The 14,905-nt window shown below is 43.7% G+C and overlaps 4 non-coding genes across 4 annotated transcripts; all 4 read right to left on the reverse strand.

The window, feature by feature from the left end:
- Window positions 1–2,442: 2,442 nt before the first annotated feature.
- Window positions 2,443–2,515, reverse strand: trnav-aac. Its single transcript has one exon. It is a non-coding gene; the product is annotated as a tRNA-Val (tRNA).
- Window positions 2,516–8,082: 5,567 nt separating this feature from the next.
- trnav-aac lies at window positions 8,083–8,155 on the reverse strand. Its single transcript has one exon. It is a non-coding gene; the product is annotated as a tRNA-Val (tRNA).
- A 5,148-nt stretch (window positions 8,156–13,303) lies between these two features.
- Window positions 13,304–13,376, reverse strand: trnav-aac. Its single transcript has one exon. It is a non-coding gene; the product is annotated as a tRNA-Val (tRNA).
- Window positions 13,377–14,048: 672 nt separating this feature from the next.
- Window positions 14,049–14,120, reverse strand: trnad-guc. The gene has a single exon. It is a non-coding gene; the product is annotated as a tRNA-Asp (tRNA).
- Window positions 14,121–14,905: the final 785 nt, after the last annotated feature.

Consider the following 14,905-nt stretch of genomic DNA (forward strand, 5'->3'; position numbering starts at 1 on the left):
CATCCTCAACTGACGGGATGAGGTCAATGTCCTTCCAGGATACCCTGGGCCAGGTCGATTAGAAAGGCCTGCTCACAGAAGTGTTTTAGGGAGCGTTTGACAGTGATGAGGGGTGTTCGTTTGACTGCGGCTCCGTAGTGGATACAGGCAATGAGGCAGTGATCGCTGAGATCCTGTTTGAAGACAGCGGAGGTGTATTTGGAGGGCCAGTTGGTCAGGATGACGTCTATGAGGGTGCCCTTGTTTACAGAGTTTGGGTTGTACCTGGTGGGTTCCTTGATGATTTGTGTGAGATTGAGGGCATCTAGTTTAGATTGTAGGACTGCCGGGGTGTTAAGCATATCCCAGTTTAGGTCACCTAACAGAACAAACTCTGAAGCTAGATGGGGGGCGATCAATTCACAAATGGTGTCCAGGGCACAGCTGGGAGCTGAGGGGGGTCGGTAGCAGGCGGCAACTGTGAGAGACTTATTTCTGGAGAGAGTAATTTTCAAAATTAGTAGTTCGAACTGTTTGGGTATGGACCTGGAATGTATGACATTACTTTGCAGGCTATCTCTGCAGTAGACTGCAACTCCTCCCCCTTTGGCAGTTCTCTCTTGATGGAAGATGTTATAGTTGGGTATGGAACTCTCAGAATTTTTGGTGGCCTTCCTGAGCCAGGATTCAGACACGGCAAGGACATCAAGGTTAGCAGAGTGTGCTAAAGCAGTGAGTAAAACAAACTTAGGGAGGAGGCTTCTGATGTTGACATGCATGAAACCAAGGCTTTTTCGATCACAGAAGTCAACAAATGAGGGTGCCTGGGGACATGCAGGGCCTGGGTTTACCTCCACATCACCCGCGGAACAGAGAAGGAGTAGTATGAGGGTGCGGCTAAAGGCTATCAAAACTGGTCGCCTAGAGCGTTGGGGACAGAGAATAAGAGGAGCAGGTTTCTGGGCATGGTAGAATATATTCAGGGCATAATGCGCAGACAGGGGTATGGTGGGGTGCGGGTACAGCGGAGGTAAGCCCAGGCACTGGGTGATGATGAGAGAGATTGTATCTCTGGACATGCTGGTTGTAATGGGTGAGGTCACCGCATGTGTGGGAGGTGGGACAAAGGAGGTATCAGGGGTATGAAGAGTGGAACTAGGGGCTCCATTGTAAACTAAAACAATGATAACTAACCTGAACAACAGTATACAGGGCATATTGACATTTGAGAGAGACATACAGCGAGGCATACAGTAATCACAGGTGTTGAATTGGGAGAGCTAGCTAAAACAGTAGGTGAGACAACAACAGCTAATCAGCTAGCACAACAACAGCAGGTAAAATGGCGTTAACTAGGCAGAGGGAGGGTCGGATTAACTACACACAGAGCCTGAGTGCGGCTGGGGCCGACAGATAAAACATAAACAAGCAGAATGGAGTACCGTGATTAATGGACAGTCCAGCATGCATCAGCTATGTAGCCAAGTGATCAGTGTCCAGGGGGCAGCGGTGGATGGGGCAGGGAAGCTGGACTGGCGAGTGTTATCCAGGTTTAAAAAACGAACAATGACTAAATAGCTTGTAGCTTGTAGCTAGTTTAGCGGGTTAGCTTCTGGAGGTTCTTGAGTGTGTTCTAAAAATGAAAAATAATAGCGATTCCATATCACATTTGATGTTTTGGTGCCTCGATGCCACTTCAGAAGCTGATTGATGAACTTTTTACTGATGAATGTGTTTGTTTTTTATGATCGTGTTTTTCTTTCTGTTTGCAGTTAGTATTAATTTTTTGATGTGTGCATTTTCTGTAATAGTTTTTAAACCCAAGGTCCAAATGGGCCAATACTTCCAGGAACGCCTATTTGAAAAGCAGTTTCTAGGCATCTTCATACTAAACAATCTTCGGAAGAACTTTCAGTCAAGCACCAGACCTCGAGAAACTTCATAACAATATTGTAACACAACGTGCAACACATGAACACTGGCCTGGAAATACAATGACATTGCTAAAGTATGCAAAAGATTAGTAGGAAACGACTTTGCCATCATTACGATGTTGTCAACTTTATTGTGGACAGATGGCAATGTTAACATTCCCTAACAAAGTTTGTATAAAAAAAAAAAAATACCTAGCAAAAAGATCAGGTGCTCTCCCCTCACTCTTAGCTAGCTGGCTAACGTTTTAATGCATCTTCAAGTCAATCTGACGAGACCACAATGAAGACAAAAGGTTTTTCCTCGCAATTTATTGCCTCCTTTAGAAATGTAATTGTATTTCCAAGCTACTATAATGCACTTTTGACTAAATCTTTATCAACGCCAGTTGACAATGCATTGAGTATAGTGCTCAGTCGGGAGTCCAGTGTCCTAAAGAATGTGCAACACATGAATACTGTATTTATTTGTTTGTTTAATTTTAGACAAAAGCTTTGGCCAAACACTTCGTTTTTTTAGTTTTTAAAAAAGTGTTTCCGCCCGGTCTCGAACCGGGGACCTTTCGCGTGTTAGGCGAACGTGATAACCACTACACTACGGAAACTGAGCATGACAGACAGAAGTACTCCAAATACACCTACTGCGCATTAAGTTAGCGTATACACTACAGTAGCTTCTATAAAGCAGGGTCTCATTTCCATATCAATTTAGGTTGTTTTAAGAAAGGTCAATCTGGTGCAGTCCATGAGGAGGAGATGCACTGCAGTATTTAATGCAGCTGGCGGCCACACAAGATACTGACTTAACTTTTGATTTTGACCCCCCCCCCTTTGTTCAGGGACACATTATTCCATTTCTGTTTGTCACACTGAATAAAAATATAAACGCAACATGTAAAGTGTAAGTCCCATGTTTCATGAGTTGATATAAAGGATCCTCACAATTCTCACAAAAAGCTTATTTCTCTCAAATGTTGTGCAAAAAAATGTGTTTTACATTCCTGTTAGTGAGCATTTCTCCTTTACCAAGATAATCCATCCACCTGACAGGTGTGGCATAACAAGAAACTGATTAAACAGCATGATCATTACACAGCATCTTGTGCTGGGGACAATAAAAGGCTACTAAAATGTGAAGTTTGTCACGCAACAAAATGCCACAGATGTCTCAAGTTTTGAGCAAGCATACAATTGGCATTCTGACTGCACGAATGTCCACCAGAGATGTTGCCAGATAATTTAATGTTAATTTCTCTATCATAACCTGCCTCCAACAATGTTTTAGAGAATTTGGCAGTAGGTCTGTGTGTTTTGGACATTGAAACTTAATGTGTAGCTAGTCTTGTCCATTTGTTCAGTTCCAATGCCATGTTGATCATGTTTGATCCGCTGTCGGTAGTCCTACATACTTGACACGAATCTTTCAAGCCCCAGGATGAAAGTGCCCCCCTCAGCCCAGCTGCAATTATTTCTCCAGTGTGATCAACTGAGAAATAAGAGGTCTGAAGGCCTTTGCTTTGCAGATACCAGTTGTTGTCAATGGTATCTGCTGAGTTGAGGATGCATGGTCATTCTTTAAAAGTAACTTCCTCACCATTTTAGATAAGCATGCTCCGTTCAAAAAATGCATAACTAAGAACAGATACAGCCCTTGGTTCACTCCAGACCTGACTGCCCTCGACCAGCACAAAAACATCCTGTGGCGGACTGCAATAGCATCGAATAGCCCCCGTGATATGCAACTGTTCAGGAAAGTCAGGAACCAATACACGCAGTCAGTCAGGAAAGCTAAGGCCAGCTTCTTCAGGCAGAAGTTTGCATCCTGTAGCTCCAACTCCAAAAAGTTCTGGGACACTGTGAAGTCCATGGAGAACAAGAGCACCTCCTCCCAGCTGCCCACTGCACTGAGGCTAGGAAACACGGTCTCCACCGATAAATCCATGATTATGGAAAACTTCAACAAGCATTTCTCAACGGCTGGCCATGCCTTCCGCCTGGCTACTCCAACCTCGGCCAACAGCTCCGCCCCCCCCGTAGCTCCTCACCCAAGCCTCTCCAGGTTCTCCTTTACCCAAATCCAGATAGCAGATGTTCTGAAAGAGCTGCAAAACCTGGACCCGTACAAATCAGCTGGGCTTGACAATCTGGACCCGCTATTTCTGAAACTATCTTCCGCCATTGTCGCAACCCCTATTACCAGCCTGTTCAACCTCTCTTTCATATCGTCTGAGATCCCCAAGGATTGGAAAGCTGCCGCAGTCATTCCCCTCTTCAAAGGGGGAGACACCCTGGACCCAAACTGTTACAGACCTATATCCATCCTGCCCTCCATCCAGGGTGGTGATGCTGGTCAGGCGTGCAGGTAGCGAACGGTTGAAAAGCATGCATTGGTTTTTTTCTAGCGTTTAAGAGCAGTTGGAGGCCAAGGAAGGAGTGTTGTATGGCATTGAAGCTCGTTTGGAGGTTAGATAGCACAGTGTCCAAGGACGGGCCAAAAGTATATAGAATGGTGTCGTCTGCGTAGAGGTGGATCAGGGAATCGCCCGCAGCAAGAGCAACATCATTGATATATACAGAGAAAAGAGTCGGCCCGAGAATTGAACCCTGTGGCACCCCCATAGAGACTGCCAGAGGACCGGACAGCATGCCCTCCGATTTGACACACTGAACTCTGTCTGCAAAGTAATTGGTGAACCAGGCAAGGCAGTCATCCGAAAAACCGAGGCTACTGAGTCTGCCGATAAGAATATGGTGATTGACAGAGTCGAAAGCCTTGGCAAGGTCGATGAAGACGGCTGCACAGTACTGTCTTTTATCGATGGCGGTTATGATATCGTTTAGTACCTTGAGCGTGGCTGAGGTGCACCCGTGACCGGCTCGGAAACCAGATTGCACAGCGGAGAAGGTACGGTGGGATTTGAGATGGTCAGTGACCTGTTTGTTGACTTGGCTTTCGAAGACCTTAGATAGGCAGGGCAGGATGGATATAGGTTTGTAACCGTTTGGGTCCAGGGTGTCTCCCCTTTGAAGAGGGGGATGACTGCGGCAGCTTTCCAATCCTTGGGGATCTCAGACGATATGAAAGAGAGGTTGAACAGGCTGGTAATAGGGGTTGCGACAATGGCGGCGGATAGTTTCAGAAATAGAGAGTCCAGATTGTCAAGCCCAACTGATTTGTACGGGTCCAGGTTTTGCAGCTCTTTCAGAACATCTGCTATCTGGATTTGGGTAAAGGAGAACCTGGAGAGGCTTGGGCGAGTAGCTGCGAGGGGGGTGGAGCTGTTGGTCGAGGTTGGAGTAGCCAGGCGGAAGGCATGGCCAGCCGTTGAGAAATGCTTGTTGAAGTTTTCCATAATCATGGATTTATCGGTGGTGACCGTGTTACCTAGCCTCAGTGCAGTGGGCAGCTGGGAGGAGGTGATCTTGTTCTCCATGGACTTCAGTGTCCCAGAACTTTTTGGAGTTGGAGCTACAGGATACAAATTTCTGCCTGAAGAAGCTGGCCTTAGCTTTCCTGACTGACTGCGTGTATTGGTTCCTGACTTCCCTGAACAGTTGCATATCGCGGGGACTATTCGATGCTATTGCAGTCCGCCACAGGATGTTTTTGTGCTGGTCGAGGGCAGTCAGGTCTGGAGTGAACCAAGGGTTGTATCTGTTCTTAGTTCTGGATTTTTTGAACGGAGCATGCTTATCTAAAATGGTGAGGAAGTTACTTTTAAAGAATGACCAGGCATCCTCAACTGACGGGATGAGGTCAATGTCCTTCCAGGATACCCTGGGCCAGGTCGATTAGAAAGGCCTGCTCACAGAAGTGTTTTAGGGAGCGTTTGACAGTGATGAGGGGTGTTCGTTTGACTGCGGCTCCGTAGTGGATACAGGCAATGAGGCAGTGATCGCTGAGATCCTGTTTGAAGACAGCGGAGGTGTATTTGGAGGGCCAGTTGGTCAGGATGACGTCTATGAGGGTGCCCTTGTTTACAGAGTTTGGGTTGTACCTGGTGGGTTCCTTGATGATTTGTGTGAGATTGAGGGCATCTAGTTTAGATTGTAGGACTGCCGGGGTGTTAAGCATATCCCAGTTTAGGTCACCTAACAGAACAAACTCTGAAGCTAGATGGGGGGCGATCAATTCACAAATGGTGTCCAGGGCACAGCTGGGAGCTGAGGGGGGTCGGTAGCAGGCGGCAACTGTGAGAGACTTATTTCTGGAGAGAGTAATTTTCAAAATTAGTAGTTCGAACTGTTTGGGTATGGACCTGGAATGTATGACATTACTTTGCAGGCTATCTCTGCAGTAGACTGCAACTCCTCCCCCTTTGGCAGTTCTCTCTTGATGGAAGATGTTATAGTTGGGTATGGAACTCTCAGAATTTTTGGTGGCCTTCCTGAGCCAGGATTCAGACACGGCAAGGACATCAAGGTTAGCAGAGTGTGCTAAAGCAGTGAGTAAAACAAACTTAGGGAGGAGGCTTCTGATGTTGACATGCATGAAACCAAGGCTTTTCGATCACAGAAGTCAACAAATGAGGGTGCCTGGGGACATGCAGGGCCTGGGTTTACCTCCACATCACCCGCGGAACAGAGAAGGAGTAGTATGAGGGTGCGGCTAAAGGCTATCAAAACTGGTCGCCTAGAGCGTTGGGGACAGAGAATAAGAGGAGCAGGTTTCTGGGCATGGTAGAATATATTCAGGGCATAATGCGCAGACAGGGGTATGGTGGGGTGCGGGTACAGCGGAGGTAAGCCCAGGCACTGGGTGATGATGAGAGAGATTGTATCTCTGGACATGCTGGTTGTAATGGGTGAGGTCACCGCATGTGTGGGAGGTGGGACAAAGGAGGTATCAGGGGTATGAAGAGTGGAACTAGGGGCTCCATTGTAAACTAAAACAATGATAACTAACCTGAACAACAGTATACAGGGCATATTGACATTTGAGAGAGACATACAGCGAGGCATACAGTAATCACAGGTGTTGAATTGGGAGAGCTAGCTAAAACAGTAGGTGAGACAACAACAGCTAATCAGCTAGCACAACAACAGCAGGTAAAATGGCGTTAACTAGGCAGAGGGAGGGTCGGATTAACTACACACAGAGCCTGAGTGCGGCTGGGGCCGACAGATAAAACATAAACAAGCAGAATGGAGTACCGTGATTAATGGACAGTCCAGCATGCATCAGCTATGTAGCCAAGTGATCAGTGTCCAGGGGGCAGCGGTGGATGGGGCAGGGAAGCTGGACTGGCGAGTGTTATCCAGGTTTAAAAAACGAACAATGACTAAATAGCTTGTAGCTTGTAGCTAGTTTAGCGGGTTAGCTTCTGGAGGTTCTTGAGTGTGTTCTAAAAATGAAAAATAATAGCGATTCCATATCACATTTGATGTTTTGGTGCCTCGATGCCACTTCAGAAGCTGATTGATGAACTTTTTACTGATGAATGTGTTTGTTTTTTATGATCGTGTTTTTCTTTCTGTTTGCAGTTAGTATTAATTTTTTGATGTGTGCATTTTCTGTAATAGTTTTTAAACCCAAGGTCCAAATGGGCCAATACTTCCAGGAACGCCTATTTGAAAAGCAGTTTCTAGGCATCTTCATACTAAACAATCTTCGGAAGAACTTTCAGTCAAGCACCAGACCTCGAGAAACTTCATAACAATATTGTAACACAACGTGCAACACATGAACACTGGCCTGGAAATACAATGACATTGCTAAAGTATGCAAAAAGATTAGTAGGAAACGACTTTGCCATTATTACGATGTTGTCAACTTTATTGTGGACAGATGGCAATGTTAACATTCCCTAACAAAGTTTGTATAAAAAAAAATACCTAGCAAAAAGATCAGGTGCTCTCCCCTCACTCTTAGCTAGCTGGCTAACGTTTTAATGCATCTTCAAGTCAATCTGACGAGACCACAATGAAGACAAAAGGTTTTTCCTCGCAATTTATTGCCTCCTTTAGAAATGTAATTGTATTTCCAAGCTACTATAATGCACTTTTGACTAAATCTTTATCAACGCCAGTTGACAATGCATTGAGTATAGTGCTCAGTCGGGAGTCCAGTGTCCTAAAGAATGTGCAACACATGAATACTGTATTTATTTGTTTGTTTAATTTTAGACAAAAGCTTTGGCCAAACACTTCGTTTTTTTAGTTTTTAAAAAAGTGTTTCCGCCCGGTCTCGAACCGGGGACCTTTCGCGTGTTAGGCGAACGTGATAACCACTACACTACGGAAACTGAGCATGACAGACAGAAGTACTCCAAATACACCTACTGCGCATTAAGTTAGCGTATACACTACAGTAGCTTCTATAAAGCAGGGTCTCATTTCCATATCAATTTAGGTTGTTTTAAGAAAGGTCAATCTGGTGCAGTCCATGAGGAGGAGATGCACTGCAGTATTTAATGCAGCTGGCGGCCACACAAGATACTGACTTAACTTTTGATTTTGACCCCCCCCCCTTTGTTCAGGGACACATTATTCCATTTCTGTTTGTCACACTGAATAAAAATATAAACGCAACATGTAAAGTGTAAGTCCCATGTTTCATGAGTTGATATAAAGGATCCTCACAATTCTCACAAAAAGCTTATTTCTCTCAAATGTTGTGCAAAAAAATGTGTTTTACATTCCTGTTAGTGAGCATTTCTCCTTTACCAAGATAATCCATCCACCTGACAGGTGTGGCATAACAAGAAACTGATTAAACAGCATGATCATTACACAGCATCTTGTGCTGGGGACAATAAAAGGCTACTAAAATGTGAAGTTTGTCACGCAACAAAATGCCACAGATGTCTCAAGTTTTGAGCGAGCATACAATTGGCATTCTGACTGCACGAATGTCCACCAGAGATGTTGCCAGATAATTTAATGTTAATTTCTCTATCATAACCTGCCTCCAACAATGTTTTAGAGAATTTGGCAGTAGGTCTGTGTGTTTTGGACATTGAAACTTAATGTGTAGCTAGTCTTGTCCATTTGTTCAGTTCCAATGCCATGTTGATCATGTTCGATCCGCTGTCGGTAGTCCTACATACTTGACACGAATCTTTCAAGCCCCAGGATGAAAGTGCCCCCCTCAGCCCAGCTGCAATTATTTCTCCAGTGTGATCAACTGAGAAATAAGAGGTCTGAAGGCCTTTGCTTTGCACATACCAGTTGTTGTCAATGTAATGAATCGTGAGGCTAATGTATGGCCCTGTGGTCCGACTTGACAGAAGTGGTAGAGAAGAATGCAGCGTTACGGATTTCATTGGCAACTCTATCCCGACATTCCGTGTAGAGTTCTGGCCGACATAATTTGCGGTATTTACGGCTCGGGATATCGTATCTTGGGTCTAGCGTTCGAATCAACTTTCTGAAACCATCTTTCTCCACGGTTTGAATTGGTTCCATGTCTTTTGCTATGTGATATGTAATTGCACTCGTTATCTCATTCCATGTCCTGCTCTTCTTGTTTATATGGAGTACCACTAACGAATGATGCCTTGAGTGATAGCTGAGTGCTGGTCTGGCTTGAAGATGTCTTGGGACTTGCTCCACTGCTCCGGGGGTTTGTTGCACACATTCTGGTAGATTCTTCATATTCATGCACATGCAGGGTTTTCACCTTGGGCTAGCACAATGTGTCGACACAACCTACACAGTACTGTTTGTTGGTCGAGTTCAGATATCTTAAAGCCCAAGCAGTCCCAAAGGACAGAGGAAGCAGCTTTTTTTTCGAACCAGGCCTTCGTCGTCCTGCAAATCAACCTCAATAGCGTTATTTCCTTGTCTTCAGTAATCCTCAGCGCAGAAGAGTAAGCAAGCATTATGTTTTTAGTAAAATAAACCATTTGAACAAGCCCACTAGGCTGTATTATTCGACAGATTTTTTTACGAAACAAAAGCGCCTTATTTCATACATTTATTAATTTACCATGATATGGCAAAATCCATATCATGGCACAATATACCGGTATTCACGTTCGTACCGGTATTCCGCCCACCCCTAGTTCTTCAATATAAATAGGTCCTGCCTCTCGCTAAATAGTATGAAACAGATCATTCAGTTGACGTTACTATGGTCCAATATCATCTCTGTAAACACAGCTGCCACTTCATTATTACCATAAGATACAGTTTATTATTGCGCACTGCGCTTTATTATGAGTGACAATTTTCTACATCACTGTAATTCTCTATCAGAAAGTTGATTGGCCCACTTTGATGTCACGTAGGGTTGATACATTGCTAGGTTTTCATTTATAAAGCCCTTGTACAAAAAGTCCCACTGTACCTAACATGATTACTAAACTTTAGACATACAAGTTACCTCACACAGTCTCAGGGATGGCTAGCTCTGGAAATTCCTTAGGTGTCTACGGAGTTAGGTAAGTCAGGTTTTAGTTTCTTTGCACCTTATTTGTGGAACAATTTTGAAATAGTTCCTACATTTAAAAAAAAAAGTTTTTATTTATTTCACCTTTATTTGACCAGGTAGGCTAGTTGAGAACAATTTCTCATTTGCAACTGCGACCTGGCCAAGATAAAGCATAGCAGTGTGAACAGACAACACAGAGTTACACATGGAGTAAACAATTAACAAGTCAATAACACAGTAGAAAAAAAGGGGAGTCTATATACATTGTGTGCAAAAGGCATGAGGAGGTAGGCGAATAATTACAATTTTGCAGATTAACACTGGAGTGATAAATGATCAGATGATCATGTACAGGTAGAAATATTGGTGTGCAAAAGAGCAGAAAAGTAAATAAATGAAAACAGTATAAAAACGCGAACCAGGGACCTACTGCACACATCAACAACAGTCACCCACGAAGCATCGTTACCCATCGCTCCACAAAAGCCGCGGCCCTTGCAGAGCAAGGGGAACTACTACTTCAAGGTCTCAGAGCAAGTGACGTAACCGATTGAAACGCTATTTAGCGCACACCGCTAACTAAGCTAGCCGTTTCACATCCGTTACAAATAGACTATGTACAGCTGCAGCGATCGGTTAGCTGCTCAGATAGCAGATGTTTGAAGTTGGTGAGGGAGATAAAAGTCTCCAACTTCAGCGATTTTTGCAATTCGTTCCAGTCACAGGCAGCAGAGTACTGGAACGAAAGGCAGCCAAATGAGGTGTTGGCTTTAGGGATGATCAGTGAGATACACCTGCTGGAGCGCGTGCTACGGATGGGTGTTGCCATCGTGACCAGTGAACTGAGATAAGGCGGAGCTTTACCTAGCATGGACTTTACCTAGCATGAAAAGCATGCATTGGTTTTTTTCTAACGTTTAAGAGCATTTGGAGGCCATGGAAGGAGTGTTGTATGGCATTGAAGCTCGTTTGGAGGTTAGATAGCACAGTGTCCAAGGACTGGCCGGAAGTATATAGAATGGTGTCGGTAGCAGGCGGCAACAGTGAGAGACTTATTTCTGGAGAGAGTAATTTTCAAAATTAGTAGTTCGAACTGTTTGGGTATGGACCTGGAAAGTATGACATTACTTTGCAGGCTATCTCTGCAGTAGACTGCAACTCCTCCCCCTTTGGCACTTCTATCTTGACAGAAGATGTTATAGTTGGGTATGGAACTCTCAGAATTTTTGGTGGCCTTCCTGAGCCAGGATTCAGACACGTCAAGGACATCAAGGTTAGCAGAGTGTGCTAAAGCAGTGAGTAAAACAAACTTAGGGAGGATGCTTCTGATGTTGACATGCATGAAACCAAGTCTTTTTCGATCACAGAAGTCAACAAATGAGGGTGCCTGGGGACATGCAGGGCCTGGGTTTACCTCCACATCACCCGCGGAACAGAGAAGGAGTAGTATGAGGGTGCGGCTAAAGGCTATCAAAACTGGTCGCCTAGAGCGTTGGGGACAGAGAATAAGAGGAGCAGGTTTCTGGGCATGGTAGAATATATTCAGGGCATAATGCGCAGACAGGGGTATGGTGTGGTGCGGGTACAGCGGAGGTAAGCCCAGGCACTGGGTGATGATGAGAGAGATTGCATCTCTGGACATGCTGGTTGTAATGGGTGAGGTCACCGCATGTGTGGGAGGTGGGACAAAGGAGGTATCAGGGGTATGAAGAGTGGAACTAGGGGCTCCATTGTAAACTAAAACAATGATAACTAACCTGAACAACAGTATACAAGGCATATTGACATTTGAGAGAGACATACAGCGAGGCATACAGTAATCACAGGTGTTGAATTGGGAGAGCTAGCTAAAACAGTAGGTGAGACAACAACAGCTAATCAGCTAGCACAACAACAGCAGGTAAAATGGCGTTAACTAGGCAGAGGGAGGGTCGGATTAACTACACACAGAGCCTGAGTGCGGCTGGGGCCGACAGATAAAACATAAACAAGCAGAATGGAGTACCGTGATTAATGGACAGTCCAGCATGCATCAGCTATGTAGCCAAGTGATCAGTGTCCAGGGGGCAGCGGTGGATGGGGCAGGGAAGCTGGACTGGCGAGTGTTATCCAGGTTTAAAAAACGAACAATGACTAAATAGCTGGTAGCTTGTAGCTAGTTTAGCGGGTTATCTTCTGGAGGTTCTTGAGTGTGTTCTAAAAATGAAAAATAATAGCGATTCCATATCACATTTGATGTTTTGGTGCCTCGATGCCACTTCAGAAGCTGATTGATGAACTTTTTACTGATGAATATGTTTGTTTTTATGACCGTGTTTTTCTTTCTGTTTGCAGTTAGTATTAATTTTTTGATGTGTGCATTTTCTGTAATAGTTTTTAAACCCAAGGGCCAAATGGGCCAATACTTCCAGGAACGCCTATTTGAAAAGCAGTTTCTAGGCATCTTCATACTAAACAATCTTCGGAAGAACTTTCAGTCAAGCACCAGACCTCGAGAAACTTCATAACAATATTGTAACACAACATGCAACACATGAACACTGGCCTGGAAATACAATGACATTGCTAAAGTATGCAAAAAGATTAGTAGGAAACGACTTTGCCATCATTACGATGTTGTCAACTTTATTGTGGACAGATGGCAATGTTAACATTCCCTAACAAAGTTTGTAAAAAAAATACCTAGCAAAAAGATCAGGTGCTCTCCCCTCACTCTTAGCTAGTTGGCTACCGTTATAATGCATCTTCAAGTCAATCTGACGACACCACAATGAAGACAAAAGGTTTTTCCTCGCAATTTATTGCCTCCTTTAGAAATGTAATTGTATTTCCAAGCTACTATAATGCACATTTGACTAAATCTTTATCAACGCCAGTTGACAATGCATTGAGTATAGTGCTCAGTCGGGAGTCCATTGTCCTAAAGAATGTGCAACACATGAATACTGTATTTATTTGCTTGTTTAATTTTAGACAAAAGCTTTGGCCAAACACCTCGTTTTTTTAGTTTAAAAAAAAGTGTTTCCGCCCGGTCTCGAACCGGGGACCTTTCGCGTGTTAGGCGAACGTGATAACCACTACACTACGGAAACTGAGCATAGCAGACAGAAGTACTCCAAATACACCTACTGCGCATTAAGTTAGCGTATACACTACAGTAGCTTCTGTAAAGCAGGGTCTCATTTCCATATCAATTTAGGTTGTTTTAAGAATTGCTGAAGACCGTTTTTATATTTTATATTTTATTTGTTTACCTTTTTTAAAAACAGGGATTCACCGTTAAGACCAGGGTCTGTTTCGCAATGGAGCCATGCACATACAATTCATACACAAAATCAAATACAAACTAAAATAAAGCACAACAATCAAGAAAAACAGAAACATTCCTCAGCAAAGTTCCCCAATCAATATTTAAAAAATGAGGTGCATTAAAACTAAAAGCGGATTTACCTAATTCAGCGGGGGCCCAACCCTGTAAGTGGTTTTGGTACCTCATGGTTTTTTAAATACTTTTTTACACTTTAACAACAAAGTTAATTATAAAAAATACTTCATATTTAAAGTTAAGTCAATTGTAAGCTTGTGTAGTATATAATGCATGTATACTGTTCTTCTCATGATGTTTAATGATCATATCCGACATTATGTCTTGGCAATTACTGAAGCGCTAAACGAACACAAATGTCCATCCACGTAAAGGTGACGTTTCAGGTTTATCGATTACAAATCAACAATAAAAAATCCTTAAACAAAAAAAAAAAATCCTCCCCGTCGGGGAATTGAACCCCGGTCTCCCGCGTGACAGGCGGGGATACTGACCACTATACTAACGAGGAATACACGTACAACTCACAATGGTTTTTATAATATTGATCACCTAATTATATTATATATGTCTCTGTGCCTATGTTTGTGTTGCTTCACAGCCCCCGCTGTTCTATAAGGTGTATTTTATCCCCCCAAATCTGATTCTACTGCTTGCATCAGTTACCTGATGTGGAATAGAGATTCATGTAGTCATGGCTCTACGTAGTACTGCGCGCCTCCCATAGTCTTTTGTCGACTTAGGGACGGTCATTGAAGAGACCTAGTGGCATGTCTTGTGGGGTATGCATGGGTGTCTGAGCTGTGTGCTAGTCGTTTAAACAGACAGCTCGGTGCTTACAATATCTCTCACAAATACAAGTAGTGTCAATCTCTCCTCCACTTTGAACCAGGAGAGATTGACATGCATATTATTAATGTTTGCTCTCTGTGTACATCCAAGGGCCAGCTGTCCTGCCCTGTTCTGAGCCAATTGCACTTTTCCCTCTTTATAGCACATGACTGAACAGTAGGCCAGGTGCGACAAGACTAGAGCCTGTAGGACCTGCCTTGTCGATAGTGCTGTTAAGAAGGTAAAGAAGCCTTTTATTATGGACAGACTTGGGCAGTCAGGAAGTCCTGCTGCCTTTTCATACATATATGTTTTTTAGGTAGGTACATCATTATTTAAAAATGCACTATGCAGAAATTGCTCTGCCATTTCCTGGTTGCTAAAATTTGAATAGTTCCCCTAATTTCAGTTTATGTGACAAAAAGAGCAAGTGGAGTTGCACTGTTTAATCTCTCTGCTAAAATG

Source organism: Oncorhynchus gorbuscha, linkage group LG15 (genome assembly GCF_021184085.1).
Source record: "Oncorhynchus gorbuscha isolate QuinsamMale2020 ecotype Even-year linkage group LG15, OgorEven_v1.0, whole genome shotgun sequence".
Taxonomy (NCBI): domain Eukaryota; kingdom Metazoa; phylum Chordata; class Actinopteri; order Salmoniformes; family Salmonidae; genus Oncorhynchus; species Oncorhynchus gorbuscha.